The 19695-nt window shown below is 41.7% G+C and overlaps 1 long non-coding RNA gene across 1 annotated transcript in view; it reads left to right on the forward strand.

The window, feature by feature from the left end:
* LOC310679776 overlaps positions 1–19695 on the forward strand; it is a 97335-nt gene that overhangs the window by 28547 nt on the left and 49093 nt on the right. Inside the window, exon 2 of the long non-coding RNA XR_014512524.1 lies at positions 19387–19545. This is a non-coding gene — a long non-coding RNA (uncharacterized lncRNA). The remainder of the gene's footprint in view (positions 1–19386; positions 19546–19695) is intronic.

The raw sequence follows: 19695 nt of genomic DNA on the forward strand, positions 1-19695 counted from the left end.
TACGTCTGATTCTCACATTTCTTTTCATACCATGGTGTGAATGAGATGTTCAAGGAATTTGTTCAGCTTACGCAGAAGCAAATTGGCCCAGTTCACACTTGCTGAATCAATACATGGATTAAGGTAAAGGTACCCCTGCCCGTTCGGGCCAGTCTTGCCAGACTCTAGGGTTGTGCGCTCATCTCACTCTATAGGCCGGGAGCCAGCGCTGTCCGCAGACACCTCCAGGTCACGTGGCCAGCGTGACAAGCTGCATCTGGCGAGCCAGCACAGCACACGGAACGCTGTTTACCTTCCCGCTGGTAAGCGATCCCTATTTATCTACTTGCACCCGGGAGTGCTTTCGAACTGCTAGGTTGGCAGGCGCTGGGACCGAACGACGGGAGTGCACCCCGCCGCGAGGATTCGAACTGCCGACCATGCGATCGGCAAGTCCTAGGCGCTGAGGTTTTACCCACAGCGCCACCCGCGTCCCATTAATACATGGATTAGGATGTACTTAACTTTTGGGTCATGCAGTTTTCTAAATTTTGCGATGCAGTTCTCAGCTCAAAATGCATAAAACAATGCATATTTTCAGCTAAGATGTCCACACCTAATCCTACATTTGTGTACATGTTATTTTGGACTCTGCTCTCAGAGGACCCATGCTCAGTTCCCAACCATTCCCAGTTAAAAGGATCACATGTTGCAGGTCAGAGAATAACTCACAAAGTAGCATAGACAAGTTTATGTATCCTATTCTGCAGCAATTAGAATTTGGATCTGTTCCTCAACAAAGATGGCTAAATGATATACATTTTTTTTAAAAAAAAGCCAAACATCAATTGTAACATCTGGAAAATTGAAATCATATATAAAAATAAATTATCAGATGTCTAGACACCAATGGCTAACATAAAATATGAAAATTTAGCAAATATCCAGTGTATATTGGTGATCAAATTCTCTTTGAAGGTAATTTTTAGAAGCAAATTGATTTGCAGCTTTGGAGATAAATAATAGCCTGAGATTTCCCAGCATCAAAGCATTTTTGGAAGTTTTACTGTCAGGAGGTATTTTACATAACACAGTATTTGGCTGCTCTGTTTATTAACGCATAAATGCCTTTGTGCTCACTGTCCTGGACAAGTGTGCAAGATGCTCAGTTTATGGATGACTCATTTTCAAGCTGTAAAAACACATCTAAGAAATCTATTAACAATAAAGGCCATTTTAATGTGTTCCTTTATTGCTGCATAAATGTCACCATCCATTAAACCAATTTAACACAAACACAATTTGCTTGGTTTAATTACTCAATCTTTGAGGATAATAATTGAAATTTCATGGAGAGGGGCATACAGTTTCTGTTTACTATGCTACCTTTATGTATATTTTACACCTTGTGCCACAATATAACTTTACTAGCAGGGAGTGCCAGGGGCTGCCTGGTATTTTTTATTTTTTTTAAGAGAACAACAAAAATGTTTTTTAAACAAAAATCGCACCAAAAATTGGGAGAAGTCATGACAAATTCACATTTGGGCCTGTCATCATGATTAAAAATGGCACTTGGCACCCAAATATCAACCAAGACCCCCACCCCAGGAACACTTACACCACATTTGACAATGATATCTCAAGAGGCATCTGAATGTGTAGAGAACAAATGGACAGAAAGACAATTCACACACACACACACACACGTTAATTATCAATTACCCTGAGCTCTTTTAACAAAGACTAAAAACTGCTAGATTTCAACAGAATTTTTCAGTGAAAGTATTTTTTGCTTTTCTTCTGTTATCATAGCCAACGTTCTAGTCTATTTATTTCAACAAAATGGCCTTCAACAGGTGGTTGCAGGGGGTGGGCTAGAATCACAGAATCGTAGAAATGTATAGTTGGAAGGGACCCCAAGGATACGCTAACCCAACCCCCTGCAATGCAGGAATAAGCAGCTGCCCCATATGGGAATCGAACCTGCAACCTTGGTGTTATCAGCATCACAGTCTAACCAACTATCCAGCTATCCAGGCTTCTTTCTCAGGAGACAATAGAGGAGTGTGCCTTTGGGGGATGAAGTCAAACTGTTGGGATGTTACAGTGCCTGCTGAAGTTGTAGAGACTGTTAGAAGAGAGACATACTTTCTTTCAAGTACAGTAAAGAACACTTGAATGGTAGTAACACTTGAGTAGACAAGCTCAAGAACGTTGGTCACTGCCCTCCCCAAAAGAGCTTGACAACTCTTGGCCATGACAATGAGTAGATCACTGCTAGTTTTTTAAATACTGGGAGTAGATCGCAGTCGCTGGAAGTTAGACGTGCCTAAGGTAGAGCTTATTGGACACAACATAGCTTAGGACTTCTTGTGGGAAGGCCTCGTTGTTAAAGGACTGAGGTAGGTACAGTGGTACCTCAGGTTACAAATGCTTCAGGTTACAGACGCTTCAGGTTAAAGACTCCGCTAACCCAGAAATAGTACCTTGGGTTAAGAACTATGCTTCAGGATGAGAACAGAAATTGCGCAGCGGTGGTACGCCGGCAAGCGGGAGGCCCCATTAGCTAAACTGGTGCTTCAGCTTAAGAACAGTTTCAGGTTAAGAACGGACCTCCAGAACAAATTAAGTACTTAACCCGAGGTACTACTGTATTGCAATAAGAAGATAATGAAAAAAAGCCTTAGATGCTGAGAGAGCAGAACGAGCTGAGGGAAGGACAGCAAGACAGCATAGCCTGGAGGCGCAGGCTAGATTCCCTACTGCAAGATAGGCAAGGAGTAAAGCACCCCGTAGTGTACTTTACTGGGAAGTTATCAGTGTGGGGAAATAAGTACTTTCAGTGGCAGAAATGGAATGCCTTGCTATGATTTGGGCCTTGGATGAGTTAAAACCTTATATATGGGGACAGGAACACACTTTTCCAAATAGTACTGGGCTGAAATGTTCAGACCAGATTTGGGGTGGTGGTATTTTTGTGTCTGCAGGAGGGGTGAAAAGCGAAACCATAAAAAATTTGTTACTTATCGTTCCATCCTTACAACTGGTTTCATAACCTTTCTCTTTTCCTAAGGAGATCTGAGAAGTGCAGTTCTGTGAAAGGGATCGCATAAATTTGGTAAATAATCCAGCACCCTCACTTTTAGTTAACAAGGTAAAGGGACTCCTGACCGTTAGGTCCAGTCATGGATGACTCTGGGGTTGCGGTGCTCATCTCGCTTTACTGGCCGAGGGAGCCAGCGTACAGCTTCTGAGTCATGTGGCCAGCATGACTAAGCCGCTTCTGGTGAACCAGAGCAGCGCACGGAAGCGCCATTTACCTTCCCACCGGAGTGGTGCCTATTTATCTACTTGCACTTTGACGTCCTTTCGAACTGCTAGGTTGGCAGGAGCAGGGACCAAGCAATGGGAGCTCACCCCATTGTGGGGATTTGAACCGCCAACCTTCTGATCAGCAAGCCCTAGGCTATGTGGTTAGAACACAGCACCACCCGCGTCTTGTTAGTTATCAAGACATGGAGCCAATTCTGCCTCCTTCAGTTATGCGATGTTTGTTGTTGTTGGCATCTGTCTGTCCAAGGGAGAAGTCAAACTGAGGTGACGTGCCTGGGGCACAAGCCTAGGCATTGTGTATGGAGGTTTTGGGCTGCCCAGACAACAAGACCCTTGTCTCAGTCTTGCAAATGTGGTTCAAAGGAAAGCAGGGAAATAAGTGTGGCACCAGCTGCAGGTGTTGCTGGAAGGAGGTGTAGAAAGCACCAGCCAACCATCTTAGGGACTCCACTCTGGATTTGTGTAGAGTTTACTCTTTAATCCTTTCTTCTCCTGAAGATATCCCACAAGGTAGTGGAGGTTTAGGATCAGAGTTTTCCTTCTCCTAGATGGGCTACCTTCCCAGGTTGAGGAGCCCCATCTGCCCCTCACTTCCCTCCACAGCACGTGCAGAAACTGTCTTCTCAATCGTTGGACCCACTACTGGTCTCGTCCGCTCAGCTCGCCTGAGCACAACTGTATACTCTTTATAAAAGAACTGACTACTTGTACAAGAATGTATAAGGAAGACACAGCAATGATGCTGACAAAACTTCTGGTCCTCCTTCACTGACCTCTATTCATAGATCCCAGATGGGTCAATAAACGCTCACCAAGTCTTTAAAGATAGAGGTTAGCTGTTATTAAATTACTTGCAGGCAAGGGCAATGCATTTCCTCATTAGACCCTCTCTGCTCACCAGTCCTTTAGTCTTCTTTGTGACTGAGAGGTTTATGGATACGTTTAATTCCACTTCCCCATTCTTCTGGAACCTTTTTTTTTCTGATTTAGATTCTCAGTCTTCCACATTATACCCAGCACCTAGTTTGCCACTGGGGGTGAGGGACTCAGGAGGTTGTTTACATCTGACCCTAAAAGTAGATTTAATATCCTGCCCCCGCACAACCTTATAATGCATCTTGTGCAGATATATTATTAAGGCATGCATACATACAAGGAAGAATCAACATCTTCCTTGTAGTCTTCAGCTTGTTTATCAGTTTTGCTGTTTCTGTTACACCGGTATGAGGAATTGTTATTGTTTTACTTGTGGTAAACATAATATTTATTACTTTTATAGTGTATCTGTGTATATAAAAATATATTTTATATTTTAGGGTAAGTTTACATTTTATAGTAACGGAAACCATCTTTCATGAACCCTCCAATATTTCTGCAATGAAAATAGGGATGTCCTATTCCATTATTATTATTATTATTATTATTATTATTATTATTATTATTATATTCTGCCCATCTGACTGGGCTTCCCCAGCCACTCTGGGCAGCTTCCAACATATATAAAAACATAATAAAACATTAAACATTAAAAAAACTTCCCTATACAGGGCTGCCTTCAGATGTCTTCTAAAGGTTGAACAGTTACTTATCTCCTTGGCTTGGGGTTTGCATAACTCCATACTCTCAATAATTTCTCCAGTGAAAATAGGGATGTCCTAAGGAAAAGCAGGACAACCTGGGATCAAATCAGAAACTAGGATGGCTTCTTTAAATCCGAGACTGTCCTTGGGAAATAGGGACACTTGGAGGGTCTGACATCATAGCATATGACAGTTTTTATGACCTGTTGTTGCAGCACCTCCCAACATGCAGCAGGTGATCTTTGCCACACCATCACCACCAATCCTGGGAAAGAGAAGCATGAGTGCTTTTTGTGTGTGGTGGTAATCAATGGTACCGAGTACTGTCACCTCTTACCCTGGCAGCTATAGTATGCTTGCATCCACAGCACTTCTATCAAGGTATGAGTGCTAGCACCTGATTTTTACCTGGGTGTGGTGCAAGTCATGCAGTGTGCAAGAATACTTTTCCACAAGAGAACAGTTTGCTGGTGGAGTCATTTAAAGGGGGCATGCGTCTCTGTAGTGGCTGTCCTATGCAAACAAGACATTTGCCTTCATGGCTGTGGAAATAAGCTACAGAACATGTGGGCAGCAGGTCAAGCAACACTGGAGCAGAGCAGAATTTCCAGTGTGGCAGCTGAATGAGGTTTTGTTCCTCTGTGTAGTTCCTTGCCCTCCCTGCTAAGAAAACCAGGAGGAGCTATATAATCCAGAACAAATTCTCTTAAGCAGCAACCCTAACTATAGGAAAACAGCATGATTTTCAAGCATTTTAAGTTAAGCTAGTGCAAAGCACACCAGATCCAGACCCTGTTCCAGAGCAAGCCTATTGCTGGCTGAACCAGCCCAAACCAGGCAGAAAGAAGACTAGAATTTTAAAATAGTGTTTGGCTTGCACCACTTTTGTTGGCAGTGCAAGTTCTGCCAGGTTGCCAGGTTACATGAGTGAGCTGAATGGAGTTAGAACACAGCGTAAGTTCCCTCCTGCTCAGTCATGCCCCTCTCATGCCCCTTTGGGGGGACTTAACACTAGCCTTACAGCATATCTCTAGCTGAACAGGGAACTTACACTAGCATAGTCCTGATTGAACCAGAGATCTACTAGATCCTAACTTTCTCATGCTGGTAGATCTTGAGTTTGAATTATCCCCTTGGTTTTCAGATAGCTATGGTCAGCAGCTAGCTTTTTTGGAGAGCCTCTTTGGGGAGGGGTGATTGACCTTCCTCTCCTGAGCTGTTAGGAAAGCTTGTTGCCCAGCAGTGGGTCTGTGTGCCTTGAGTTCTCCTCCTCCTCCTCCTGTGTATTCGTGGAGGCGAAGGAGGAGCGCAACCAGGAAAGACATGCTGCGCCATTCCAGCAACCTTGACACATACGTGTGGTAACCATAGCGGGGAGGTGGCAGGGACACCTCACTGTCAGGAGCAAAAGAAAAGAATAGAAAAGACCCTACCTCATCTGAGTCCAGCTTCCATTTGTGGCTGAGCAGTGATTTAAGCCTCATGCAGCTGCAGAACAAATGTAGTAAAATTTATTTACATTGGCCCCTGGTCATAACAAAAGCGGAGTTAAAAAAGAAAGAAAAGAAATCACCCCTTTGCATTCCTGAAATCACAGCCCTTGAAGCATTTGCATAAAGCAAAACCGATAGAAGAGTGCAAGTACAGTTTGGTGATGATAAATTAAAATTGCATCAGCAACAACAACAGTTGGCGGTGGTAGTAGTTGTAGTTTAAAAAGCATTCACTAATCACGAAGCCTTTTGAACTCTAGGAGTACTTGATTTGATTTTACTGGCATCAAAGACTAAGCACACAAATCCTTTTTGTTTAAATCTATCTTCTTCCCACACACCCCCACTCCCCAAGACATTAGAACTGCATGAGGGGGAAGGTAGGTGCATGGTTTGCATTCCCATCATTTGGCTCCATGACTCCTTCCCCCAACAGCGCTCGCATGAATTCAAGGTGTAACTTCTTCAGAGGCGAGCCTGCTTTCCTCTTGTAGGCTCCGCGTGGTTGCTGAGAGTTCTAACTTGTGTAAGGAATATAGCATGCTCTCCCAGCACGGACGCTTTCTCCATAGCTTTGCCCCACCACACCAGCTGTGACTGGTCACAGGTAGCTGAAAATTCATCCCCTCGGTGACAGTTGGTTCAGGTTGCTTCCCTCTAGGTTATGTCAACGGAAATGTGACTTCCACAAAGAGGCTGTGTACATGCCATGCATTTAAAGCACATCCCCAACCAACCTGGGAACTGTTGTTCGTTAAGGGTGCTAGGAACTATAGCATGTAGTTCCTGGGATTCTTTGGGGAGGGGATGGATGTGCTTACAATTTATGGGGTTGCATGCGGCTAAAGTAACATTCCTGAAGAGAGATGAGAGAAACTCTGGCTTCCCTTGCATATGAGAGAATGTTACGTGTAGTATTTGTCTGTCTATTTATAGAATGTCTGAGTTGCATTTTTAAGATTAGGCAATCACTCATAGTGACATACTTTTTTTTAAAAAAGAGGGTTAAATTAGAACATTAAAACCACAATAGAAAGCAGAAAGCGATGCAGATAATTTCAAGAAGGAGCCAGTGGATGCCAGATAGAATAAACATGTGTTGTTTTTTTCTGGCAGTGAAGTAGGAGAGCCAATCAAACTTCCATTGGCAGTGAGTTCCAAAGGGTAGCTGCCATAATAGTAAAAGCAAAGACCTCCTTTGTGTTCTCTTGCTCCTATTATAAGAAAAGGTGGAAAAAGTAAGCAGGGCCCTATTAAATGCTTTCAAACTAAGCACTCTCTATGAGCAAGCTCTACGTTTATTTGGGTCTATCCTGTATTTGGAGCTGTGAAATGCAAGCAATAGAACTGATCCAGCAATAGTGAAGTCCTAGGCAGGGGTGGTGCATCCCATTTCGCTTCTTGAGGAAAATCAGAAAGTGCCACCCTGCTCTGCCATCCCCCTCCGAAGCATCCTTTGCTGGTGGTATTAAGTGGCGGGGGTCAGTTCTGGCAAGATTTCAGAAGAATTTCGTGAGATCTTGATGAAAATTGGAAGTGGGTGGGTGGGGCACTCATGGGGGCAACAGTTTGGGGGCTTCTGCCACCCAAGATGGCTGCTTCACCCCACTTCATGGGCAAGCCAGCGGCACATCAGTGCCCAACAAATTTATTGTGGTGTGTGCTTTGGGACCCCTCCTGAGGTGTTGTTTATTGAGCATTCTTCCTGATTTGCTTACAGAAAGCTTACACAAAAGTTAGATTGTATTTGCTCTTTGTTGTGCATTTGTTCTGATTTGTTTGTGGGATGGTTATGATGATGATGAGTTTTGAAGGCAACAGAGCTCTCAAGTTCACTTTTAACTGCACAAAGGTCTGGCGTGTGCTTGAACTGCACGATCAAAGTAGTGATCGTGCAGAGGCATGCTGTGTCAACAACATTCTGCTTTATCAAACTCGTGTTGTGGGGTGTTGTGTACAAGAACACGTGCTACAATCCATTTGTTTGGCTCTACGTTACTATAGAACTCATTGTTTCTTTGGCAGCACGAGACTAGCATCGTTATCCTCCTTGAATTCTTAATAAATACATGTAATCATTCACAGTGCTCCAACTTCCAATTCAGCAGTGTTCTTGGAGTCTTTAATGTTGCATCCATCAGTTATTCCATTGCCTTGCATGTCACAAGTTGGGAGGGTTTGAACAGGTGCTCAGCCTGCGCGTAGGCTGCTGCCAGAAAGCTCTTATTGGCAACGGCAATCCATGCAAAGGGAGATAAGTTCAAACTTGCTGTTGGAAATCCTTGTTTGTGTTGGTGCTCCACACTTGGGGAGTGATACTGAGGTCGACTTCTACCACCTCTTTCATTTCTTACAAGCTCATGTCGTTCTGGAGCGTGGTATGGAATGAAAAGGGGTTTAACACCAGCTACCTGGTGCTGCTTGATATGTAGCCACTTCAGCCGGCTAATCTCAAAATGGTCCACTAGGGGCCCATCATTTTGTTTTGGGACTCCCTCAGGTGCAGAGTCTCTAAATGTTGCATGTGATCAGACAACAAAATGGGAGAAAGTGATTCAACTATTGCCCTCCCAAATGCAAATAATGGGCAGCCACAAGGGTTTTTCAGTGTCAGCCAAAGGCAGATGGCCCCATTGAATGGATTGGAGACGTTACATGGTTGATTGAAGTGGAGCAAATTGCTTAACAAGATATCATTTTTCATAAGTTATTAGTGAAACATTCAAAAAGCAACTAGGACAACCCCCCCCCCCAATTGCCTGCATTTTGCAGCAAAAACTTTAACTTAGCACTTTTTGTTATTTGCTTAAATTAGGGTAGATTATATTAGCACCTCCCCCTGCACAGACATACAATTTCATGCTATACTCATGTATATATATTTTCAAATCAGTCAAGTTCATTCCAGCCCGCCTTACAGAGAGGTTCTTACTTAGCATTCATCTCAATACCCATGTACAGTGTAGCTGTTAATCTCCCATGTACAAAAGAGTTTTGGGGGGGGGGGAGAGGTTGAGTAGGAATGTACCGTAGGTATATTTTTACCTGTCTTCTCAGAGTTAACTCTTATCTGTTTCTTGTATAGAGAGGTGGGAGTACAGACATATAATTTAGCAACTATATATTAAATGTCCAAGCCTGTAAAGATCTACGCATTTACAACTTTGTACACTTGAGAATCAACAGAAAAACCTCATCCCTGCTGTTCTGTTTTTCAAGGTCACTGCCAAAACAACATGCCGTGTGTGGCACACAGTGTAATTTGTATAGGAGGCATGGGAGCAGATGGAGCCATAATTCAGTAAGGCAAGCCCTATGCAACCAACTAATATCAAACTATATTTTTTTTCCGTGGCTTGCCTTCATACATTTGACTTCCAATTTCCATAAATACCAGCCTTTCTGCAAGCAGGAAAGAAAATAGTTAGGGCCCCAGTTCTGAACTCACTTATCGCAAGCCAAGGGAACTCTACTGAGGGAACTCTTCAGCAATGAAATAAACATTGTTCCTCCATATTTATCTTTGTGTCATTTAGATCAGAAGAGCGCACTTCGAGCTCATTTTCCTTCTCCCCCCCCCCCTCCACCAAGGTAAAATGCAGACACCACAATTTCTGAGCAGGCAGTGGAAGGAAACCGTTGTGAATCACCTGCATGGTCACTTGTACTTAAAATTAATTCAAACAAAAACTAGGGTGTGGGGTAAAATGGTTTCTGGTCTGTACTACTAAAGACTGCAGACGGGTGAAATTATTGAATGCTCTGTTCTCCTCCAAATAATAAAAACACTTCTCTAGAGAAAATTAAAATCATATCAGTTAGCAGGGTTCTACGCTATCATCTTTGCATGCAAGTTTTATGGTGCAGGATTTGTTTGTTTTTTAAAAAATGTGGGAGCTTTCAAACTTCATTCATTCATTCATTTAATGAATGCACCACATTTCATATGAGGATCACAAGGTGGTTTACAGTATAAAAACACAAAAATGCATAACATAATATCAAATGAAATAATACTCCCACAACCTAGTTTAAAAGGCCATAGGCTGTTTAATTAGCCAGTAGCCTGCGTGAATAGAATGTTTTTGCCTGCCGCTAGGATATGCAATGAAGGCACTAGGCAAGTTTCCCCAAGAAGAGCATTTCACAAATGAGGAACCCACAAACATGCAGGGCCACCTATAGCCTGCTTTGCGGTAATTCAGTACAAGAACAGATTTAATGCAGAATCTGATACTTGTGACTTGGTATTAAGGAACTAGAGTGATGAGGGTCACTAGACAGATCCTGAAGGTTGATTGAAAAGTCACCGTATGCTAGGACTGGATGAATCAGTCTATAGAATCATAGAATTGCAGGGTTGGAAGGGATCAGGAGGGTCATCTAGTCCAACCCCCTGCAATGCAGGAATGTTTTGCCCAACCTGGGGCTCGAACCCATGATCCTGACATTGAGTCTCACGCTCTACCGACTGAGCTATCCCAGGTCCGTGTGACATTTCACATGTATTCATGTGTCCATTCATTCCTGTTTCCACATTAATCTGTTTTTTTAGAAAATCAAAATCATATTTAAATAACTATTTTATGTGTATTCTATTCTAAACTAACTTTGTGCTAAAATATTAATCTTAATGCATTTTGGGTACATCTAAACTGTCCCATTGCATTCCAAGCTGCACATTAGTTCTGGTGGTATGGATCAGGTCTGCTCACAGAGATATAATTCCTCAAGCACCGCTATGCACTGTGTCATTGGATGCCCAGTCATCTGTATACATCTGTCGGATTTAAAAGGTCAGAACACAAACAAGAGTTGTGCAAGTGGGCCTCTCCATAGGTTTTTGTAGTTTGATTTTAATAACTATATATGTGTGTGTGTGTGTGTGTGTGTGTGTGTGTTCCTGTTGTTCCTTATCTTCCAACATATACATTTTTTGTTCCAGGAAATGTCAGGAATGCCTTCTGGTTGCTTTTAAATAAACATGAAAGACTCCCTTGCAAGACACAGTATTTTAAATAATTACAAAGGAGGAAGTGTGCTTGGATTATAACAGTTTAAGAGTTTTGAAAGGTCAAGAATCTCATGCTGTAATTAACATGCATTATCTTTATCATTGAACCCAAAGTCTTCTGCTATCGCGTACCTCCATTAGGCTCGGGCAGAATTTTAATATGTCTACAGCATAATCTGCTCCTATACACTTAACACTAAGCTGCGCTGCTCAACTGGGATCTAACATTACTCGACACATGTTACTGTTGTCATTTCATTTGTCACTAAAACCTTGTTTACTTGCTTCCTGTTATTAATTATTGGGAACAGGATCCTTTCAGGCTAGAGAAGTAGCTCTTTTAACTCCTGTCTAGACTTTTCAAGGGAAATATTGATGAGCCCTTTCATGTTTCTGCTAAACCAGAGATTGAGATAACAATGTGTTTTAGTGCAAACAATGTAAAGCCTCATTATTTCTTGCCAAAAAAATATATCACCGCAACTCCTACCCTCCTTATTAGTCACTGGAGCAATAATTTCTTACATAGTTGGATACTTCCTCAGTTTGTCAGACTGATTAATTAACGGCTCACAGCAGGAGCTCAGAACTGAACAACCTACAGAAATTGTAAAAGATCAGCACTACTAGTTCATAAAATATTGGAATAGATCCCCATGTAGAAAGGAAGGAACCGTGTTCTGAGCATTCTTTGCTTTCCTGTGACCGTTCTAAAGTCACCCATGCTTTCCTAAAGATTCCTGGATGGTAGGTGAAGATAATTTGAGTAAAAAGAAAAGGCAGATTTGCTCTAATGCCCCGAAGAGCTGTCCTTTCTGTGGAGAAGATATGGGAATCTAAGATTCCGAACAATATTTGTGAAAAAAGGTTACAGCAACTTTGTCCACTGCAGTCTGCAGATATAGCACGCATTTGTCTGAATTCAAAGAACTGTGTGAATACTTATCCTATAGCTTGCAGTTCGTTCAGTGGATTTTCTCCTAAATCCAGCCCATTCCCCTCCCCACTTTGACTATTACTGTCTGGCAGTTCTTTTTAAAAGCTTTTGACTCTCTCCAGCTATGAGAGTTCCCCTTTTCTAAGCCCCTCTAATAGTGCTGAGTGGACAAAAAATTACAGATGCGGGAAAAGCTGACAAATGACTGCACGGTCCCTCCTCCTCCCCGCCTTTCCAGTGCCTCGACAGTCAAAGCTTCTGCCAAAACATGCCTGAAAGCTAGCGAAGGAGACAAAGGCACAAAGATCCCATTTGCTCGAGGAAAATAGACTTCATGTGTAAAACACCAGCAAGAAGAATACAGAGCTGGCAAGATGTCCAAGGCTTCAGAGGCAAAATGCAGGGGAAAGCATTCTTAGGAAGATGAGAATTGTATATACTACGCTCAACAAAATAGCTGCAAAGAGGGACACTTTACAGGCATGATAGCTTCCATGAAGAAAGGCTGAATAGAAAATTCTGAGTTTTATAGAGCACACTCTAACCTTTTACTTCAGGCTGTTCATGATCTTCGCCAAATAAATATTTTTCAAGCACTGCAACAAGGAAACTCAATATATGAATTATGCAGATAAAATAATTTTGCATATATTTCCAGAACTCAAAATGATTCCTTTATAAAGCAGAGGTGGAGGCAGCAATCCTGTACACACTTACAGTCTTAGGTAAATCACATTGATCTCAGTGAGATTTACTTCTAAGTAGACATGCTTAAGTTTGCACTGTTAGGCTGTTAGAACTCGTGGTGGTTTCTGCAGTTAAGATGGCAAAGCAGGGCTGGAAAGGAAGATAGAGAATGAAGATGTCGATGTCATAAAACACTTCCTGTATGATACTACAGATTTTCCATAATGGAATATCAAAAGATGAAGAGTGGTACTTGTTATACAAATAAGGCCAATCTGAGGATGGCCATAAATTTCATAAATATCTGGCCGAAAAGCCCTAGAGGTTTACCACATCTTCTTCCTTCCCAGTCCCCCTAGCCATAGCCCTTAGATAACCAGTTCTTCCTTTGCACCACTATTTCTACTTAGATGCCCACCAATTTTAGCTTAGTGCGGTTGTTGTTGTTTTTGGCATATAGTTCCCAGACTATATGCTTCATGAGACAGTAATCAGGGGCCTCCATGTGTTTTTCTTTTCAGATGTTGTTGCTGCTCCAATCAGCATGGCCAGTTATTAGGGTAGGGGGAGTTGCAGTTCTACAAAATTTGGGCAGCCACAGGTTTTCCATAGCTAGTTACAGGAGTCGTCTGTTTAAAGGATTTTGTCAGTGAGACTGACCTGCAAGTTCTTTTTAAAAGTTTTTGACCTACTGACTGTTAATCTACTTACTGCCACCAAGACGTGTATCACAACTAGTTGAAAGAAAGATGGCTGACCCTCCATTTTCAAAAAGGCACATCAAATTTTGAAATATTGCTATTTTATCAAATTTAACTAATTATTTATTTCACTATGGACAGCATAATGCATTTGGTAGGGGGAAAATGACTTTATTTGCAATGTTTTGCAAGAACTAGTTTCTAACGTATAAATATTTTTCTCCCTTTTGTTAATTTTCTCATTTTCCTTTCCGTAATATAAATCTGTATCTGTTCTTCTTATATTAACAACAACAGTGAAATCCGGGTAATTCTGCTTGAACAAAATATAAGAATTCCAAGTTTCAATTAAGACCCACAAAATTTCTTGGGACTGGGGTGTTCATAAATTTCAAAATATTTGTATTTATTGTATGTCTTCCTCATCATGAGTCAAAGCAACTGCTGTTTTTTATTGTAAGATTACATTTGCCGGGTTGCTTCATATCAGAAATTTAAATGCACCTTTCATGACAAGAGTTTTTAGTTGCTCAGTTTTGAAGACTGTTGTTGGCACCCATCTGTCTTGTGAGACAATGGAAGAAGGCATCATTAGGGGTAAAGTCAAAACTGTTACATTTTTAGCACCTGCTGGGGCTGTAGAGACAAAACGGGAGAGACATGTTTTATTACAGCTGGGGCAGATGAAGGAGTCTGGTTTGGCTGGTGCAGATGCACCATGGCGTTTCTTCTTTCTATGCTCCTCCCAGTAGACATCTCTCCTCTGGTCATTGCTGTGGATACACGACCTGACTGCCTGCCTTCAGGCACTGCGGTCGTATGCAAAGGATTCCTACATAGAAGGGTTAATGCTTTCAGCCTTCATGTCACATTTACAGACATCTTTTTAACACAGAGTTGGTCTGCCAACAAGCCTGGTGCCTGAGGCCAGCTCCCTGTAAAGGACGTCCTTCGGGATCCTGCCTCCCCCCCCCCCCCCAATGTACATGACCAAGCAAGTGTAGACATCGCTGAGACAGAAGTGCGAACATGCTGGGAATCTGGGCTTGGAAGAACACATCTTTGTTTCAGCCTCTGTCCTGTCATGTGATGCCCAAAATCTTCCTTACACAGTGTAAATGGAAGGCATTGCGGCCTTGATGACCGTAACCATTATATATATAAATATGTATGGAATATGGAAATTCAGAAAAAAGCTGGAGTGCTACCCAGAAAAAGTTCCACTGGGCTTTCATGCTATGTTACCGTGCTGCAGGTTAAGGCCATGGTTCAAAACACACAGGGAAGTGTTCCACTGAAACCAATGTGATTTTAGAACTGTAGGTTTTGTATACAAGTCATATCACAAACTCAGATTTTGTTGCAGATTAAGAAAATCACATGCACACACACAAACACTGGTTTATAGGCAGTGTTCACATAGATGTATGTATGTATGTATGTATAATCTTGTAAGCTAATTAAGGTCATGCATTAACATTGTGAAGCCCAAGTTCATATTTTGGATCACATCTTGATCCAACAGAATAGACTTGGTAAAAATGGCGTATTGAATAATGTTTGGTATGAACAGTTACTTTTTAAAAATAGCATAATTTTAAAAAGTCAATGGTGTAAGTGTGTTGAACATACTACTAGCTTTGGTTTTGAAAGGAGGCCCTTTTGTTAAGTATTTGCAAATTTGATTGACATCTGGAGTGAAGTTCTTTGAATCTCTATATAGATTATGACATGGAATATTTTGCTCCTGATGTTCTAATGTCAAGTAATATTTATTTTAGTGCAATCCCATAAGTGTCCACTCTGAAGTAAGCCCCAGTGTATATGTTCTTATCCATACTGAGGCATTTTAGTTGCAGACTTAAAGGGTGGGATCAGTAGGAAAACGTCTATTTAATTTTTTTCAACGTGGGGCTCCAGTACAGCTAAAATTAACCACGAGAACAATCCGTTGAAACAGCGTTATAACATTCAGTTTTTAGTTATAACATTCACAGTTTTTAGTTGGACTTCTGAACATCTTAAGCATAAAAGTGAAAATATAATGTGAAAATATAATGTGTAAAATGTTGCAGGTTGGTTATATTCACAGTTTTAAGTTGTGTTACTGAGTAGCTTAAATAAACATAGATTTCAAAATGTAATGTATAAAATGTTGCAGGGGTTTCATACGTCCTCATCTCTCCAGGTCACACATCCACTGCTGCTTTCATGTCACTCAGATGGAGATTTGGAAATGTTGGCATAATGCTAGCCTATACAACTTGCAACCCATCAAAACACGCAAAGCTCACAACCCATGTACAGTACAGGTGGGAGTTACAAACTAGGCTTTATATCAGGGATAAGGAACATCCAGCGCTATGGTCAATCTTGGCTTTCCAGGGGTGGTTGAAGTTGAGGTCATTTCCCCCCAAACCACAGCCACCTGTTTGCTGGATGATGTCAGCTGATGGCTAGGGGGACACAGAATACTCAATCCTGCTAGATGCTGCTTTGCCAGTGTGTTCCTGCAGGCACCTGTTTTTTCTATGAGAGCATACTAGTGGATTTCATAATGGGCCAATCTCTTTGGCAGAGGCATTGGCTGCAGCTGCACATCATGCTGACCTATGTTTAAGCAAGAAATACACAAGCAGGAAAGAGCTCCAGTGACTCCCAGGCTCACACAATTTTCACTCCCTTCTCTTCTTCCCATGTGGCTGGGTGGAGCTTGGAAGCTTTTTCTCCCAGCAACAATGAGCTGACTTTAAGGGGAAATGAACGCAAAAGCTTACAAAGTCCTCCTACTGGCCACAATGCTGAGAAAGGTGTTCAACTCCAAAGCTAACTGTAGCTCCCTAGGTAGGCTCGAACCACCAACCTTCTGGTTAACAGCCACACTGACCCATTACAAGAGTAAACAACCAAACCCCGATATGTGTACACACTGGGTTTACATATCATGGTAAATCATGGCTTAACATACCTCCAAGAAGCAACAGCAATGCTTAAAAGAAAAGAAAAAACCACTTCAAAGAAAGGGGAGTAGGTTACAATAGTAAGTAAGTAAGTAGATATAGTATTCCTGACAAACCAAGTTTTATTTTGATTTTTTTTTTAAAAAAAACCAACAACCTGTTTTTGCAATTATTAAAATAAAAATAGACGTAAAATAATACGGTGAAATATGACTGTGGCGTGACAGATTATTTGCATCACAATGCATTAAATGTTCAATCTGCTATTGTGCTATAGCATACAACTAGGAAAATAGTCATCATTGTGACATCTGATGCAAGGAGAAGGAGAAAAAGCAGGTTTCTGTGCTGCAAGGTTCTCTGGAGGTGTAGGCAGTATCACACTGATGATGTGAAGGCTAGGTTTTGTCTTTTTTGACTACAGGCTCCCTACATCCTTATATTTTTTCCCATAGGAAGGAGTGGGAATTATTCACAGATATGAGATAAAGAAAAGGTACATTTGAGGAAACCATTGGAATGAGGTGGCCAAAGCTTGATCTTTGTTAGAGTGGCCATGGAGCCCTCTCTACAGAGAACAGTCCTTTATATTACTGGGCTGACCTCAAGGTGTTACTGCTAGTATACAAAGCCTTTAACAATTTGGGTCAGCTTACCCCAAATGTGCCAACTAGACTGCTTCAGTTGGTGGAACTGGCACTGTACACGTGTCACATAGGACCTGCAATGCATCTGTAAGAACTCGATCCTTTGGTGTGATGATCACCAACACTGTGGACTTCCCTACCTATTGATATCAGGCAGACTATCTTACTACATTTTTAACCTTCTGAATGCTTTAAATTACAGCTGTGGGTTTTGTTTTGTTTTTCCTTTTTAGTGAAATGTTATTGTTTTACTGTTGTTTTTTTGTAATCCACTTTGAGGTTCTTTTACAATCAAGCAGCGTAGAATTTTTTTTGTTAAATAAATAAATAAATAAATATTACCAGCTCTTAATGGGGTTCCTTGAAGGAGCAGGTGTGCAGTTCAGAGGTATTCCTGGAACCACTGTTATCACTCGAGGCCCAAGTGGCCTTGGAGGCTGGAAGTGCCTGTGCCAACCTTCGGCCATTTCTAGATAAGGATAGCATGGCTATTTTGGTACTCATCCTCTTGTGACCTTCAAGCTGGACTACTGCAATGTGCTGTATGTGGGGCTGCTCTTGAAGACGAGCTCATACACATATACTGGTTGCGAATGTCCAGTTCAAGGTACCTGCTCTGATATTTGAGTCCAGGACCCAAATATCTGCAAAGATGCCTTCTTTCACATCAACTTGCATGCGCTCTCAAGTTCAGGTCCACTGGGTAGTCCCTATACAGGACAAAGAATGTAGTGTTGGAACCACGGGGAACAGGCTTTTCAGTAGAGGCTCCTCACATGTAGAACTTTCTCCCTGCTGAGGTGCATCTGGTCCCATCACTTTGTAGTTTTGTGTGGCTGGATAAGATGTATCTTTTCGGGCAAGCACTTGGAGGAGAAGAGACTTGTTTAGATAAATGAATTCATTGCTGCTGTTGGTTTTTAGTAAAGTGCTCCTTTAGTGAGTTGTGTTTTGTATCTTAAGGGCTGTGTTATTTATGGAGTTTATAGATTCTTTTTTATCTAATTTGACTTGGTTGTAAATCGCCCTGTGGTTTGTTCATACAGCAGAATATAAATCATCCAAACTAAATAAATACATAGCAAAGAGACAGATACAGAGGTTGCATGTTCAAGCAAGCACTCCAGATGTTGTGAAATTCAGCTCCTCTCTTTAACACTGGCAGCAGTTGATGGAGGTTGCAGCCTGCCACATCTGGAGGGCACCACGTTGGCTATTCTTGCTGTAAGATGTCCCAAGAATTAAGCTGGGGTTGGACATCCCTCCAACGATTTTCTCATCCATCTGCTAGCAGTCTTCATTGCTATGGTGAGATGGTGATTAATGAATTAATTTCCATGTACATATCTTAAGGTGTACAAAATATAGTGCTGCACAAAATATATAACTACCAAATGCCTTGGGAATCAAGCCTGCTCTGTTCTGAATGGCCCCACCAGGAGTTCTCTCAACTTGAGCATGATAGAATGTTCAGAATTCAGAACAAACAAAATGTGGCTTAGTTGCAGAACCTGCAGGAATGCCTGTAAAAAGTGTTGGGGGGGGGGGAATGAAGTTTCTTTAAAAGCGACCCCTGAACGGCTAAGTCTGTCACATGCAGAGCATCATCATCCTCTTCATCCTCATCATCCTCATCTCCCTCCCCCCCCCTCTCTCACACACTGCATCAAACTACATTTACACAAACCTACCTTGTTTACCACACTATTCAGTTTGCCCCCAATGTCAGTATATTTAAATGCAATCTGAAGACTTTTTTGTTTGCACTGTTGTTTGGTTCTTAATTATTTTTGTGCTGGGGGTGTAGTCCCTTAGTTAACTATACTGCTGCTCTGCTGTGTTTTATTATAGTGGAGTAATTTATATTTCTGTTTTATGTCTTACTGTATATGGCTGTTTTGACAATAAATTATGTGAAGCCACCCTGTGCTACAAAATAAAGGGTAGAGCATAAAAATAACAAATAACTATTTCATGATGTTCCTTTATCCACGCTGCTTCTGTTAATACACAGAGAGATGTGTATTAATTACATTTTCCTTCTTTTCCCAGATGAATTGGAAGAGGCAGACGAGTGACAAAGTTGGCTCAAGGCAGTTGGTCCAGCATCTTCTGTGTCTGCTCACAAGGAGCCGATGAGGCATCTTATCAGTCCATCAAGATGCAACGCAATGGCCTCTTCTGCCATTACATTCTTAGAAAAAGGCACAAGTAAGTTGTTCCTATGAACTGTATCCAAAGCACGAGTGGTGAGGAATATTCATCGCTAGAGACACCATGCTTGATTTTTTTAATGCTGAATTTGATATTGCATTTTCAGGATTTTGTTTTTACAATGGCATTTCCAGTCCTTGGTGCTGC

The sequence above is a fragment of the Podarcis tiliguerta genome (assembly GCF_965153285.1).
Source record: "Podarcis tiliguerta genome assembly, chromosome: 6".
Classification (NCBI taxonomy): Eukaryota; Metazoa; Chordata; class Lepidosauria; order Squamata; family Lacertidae; genus Podarcis; species Podarcis tiliguerta.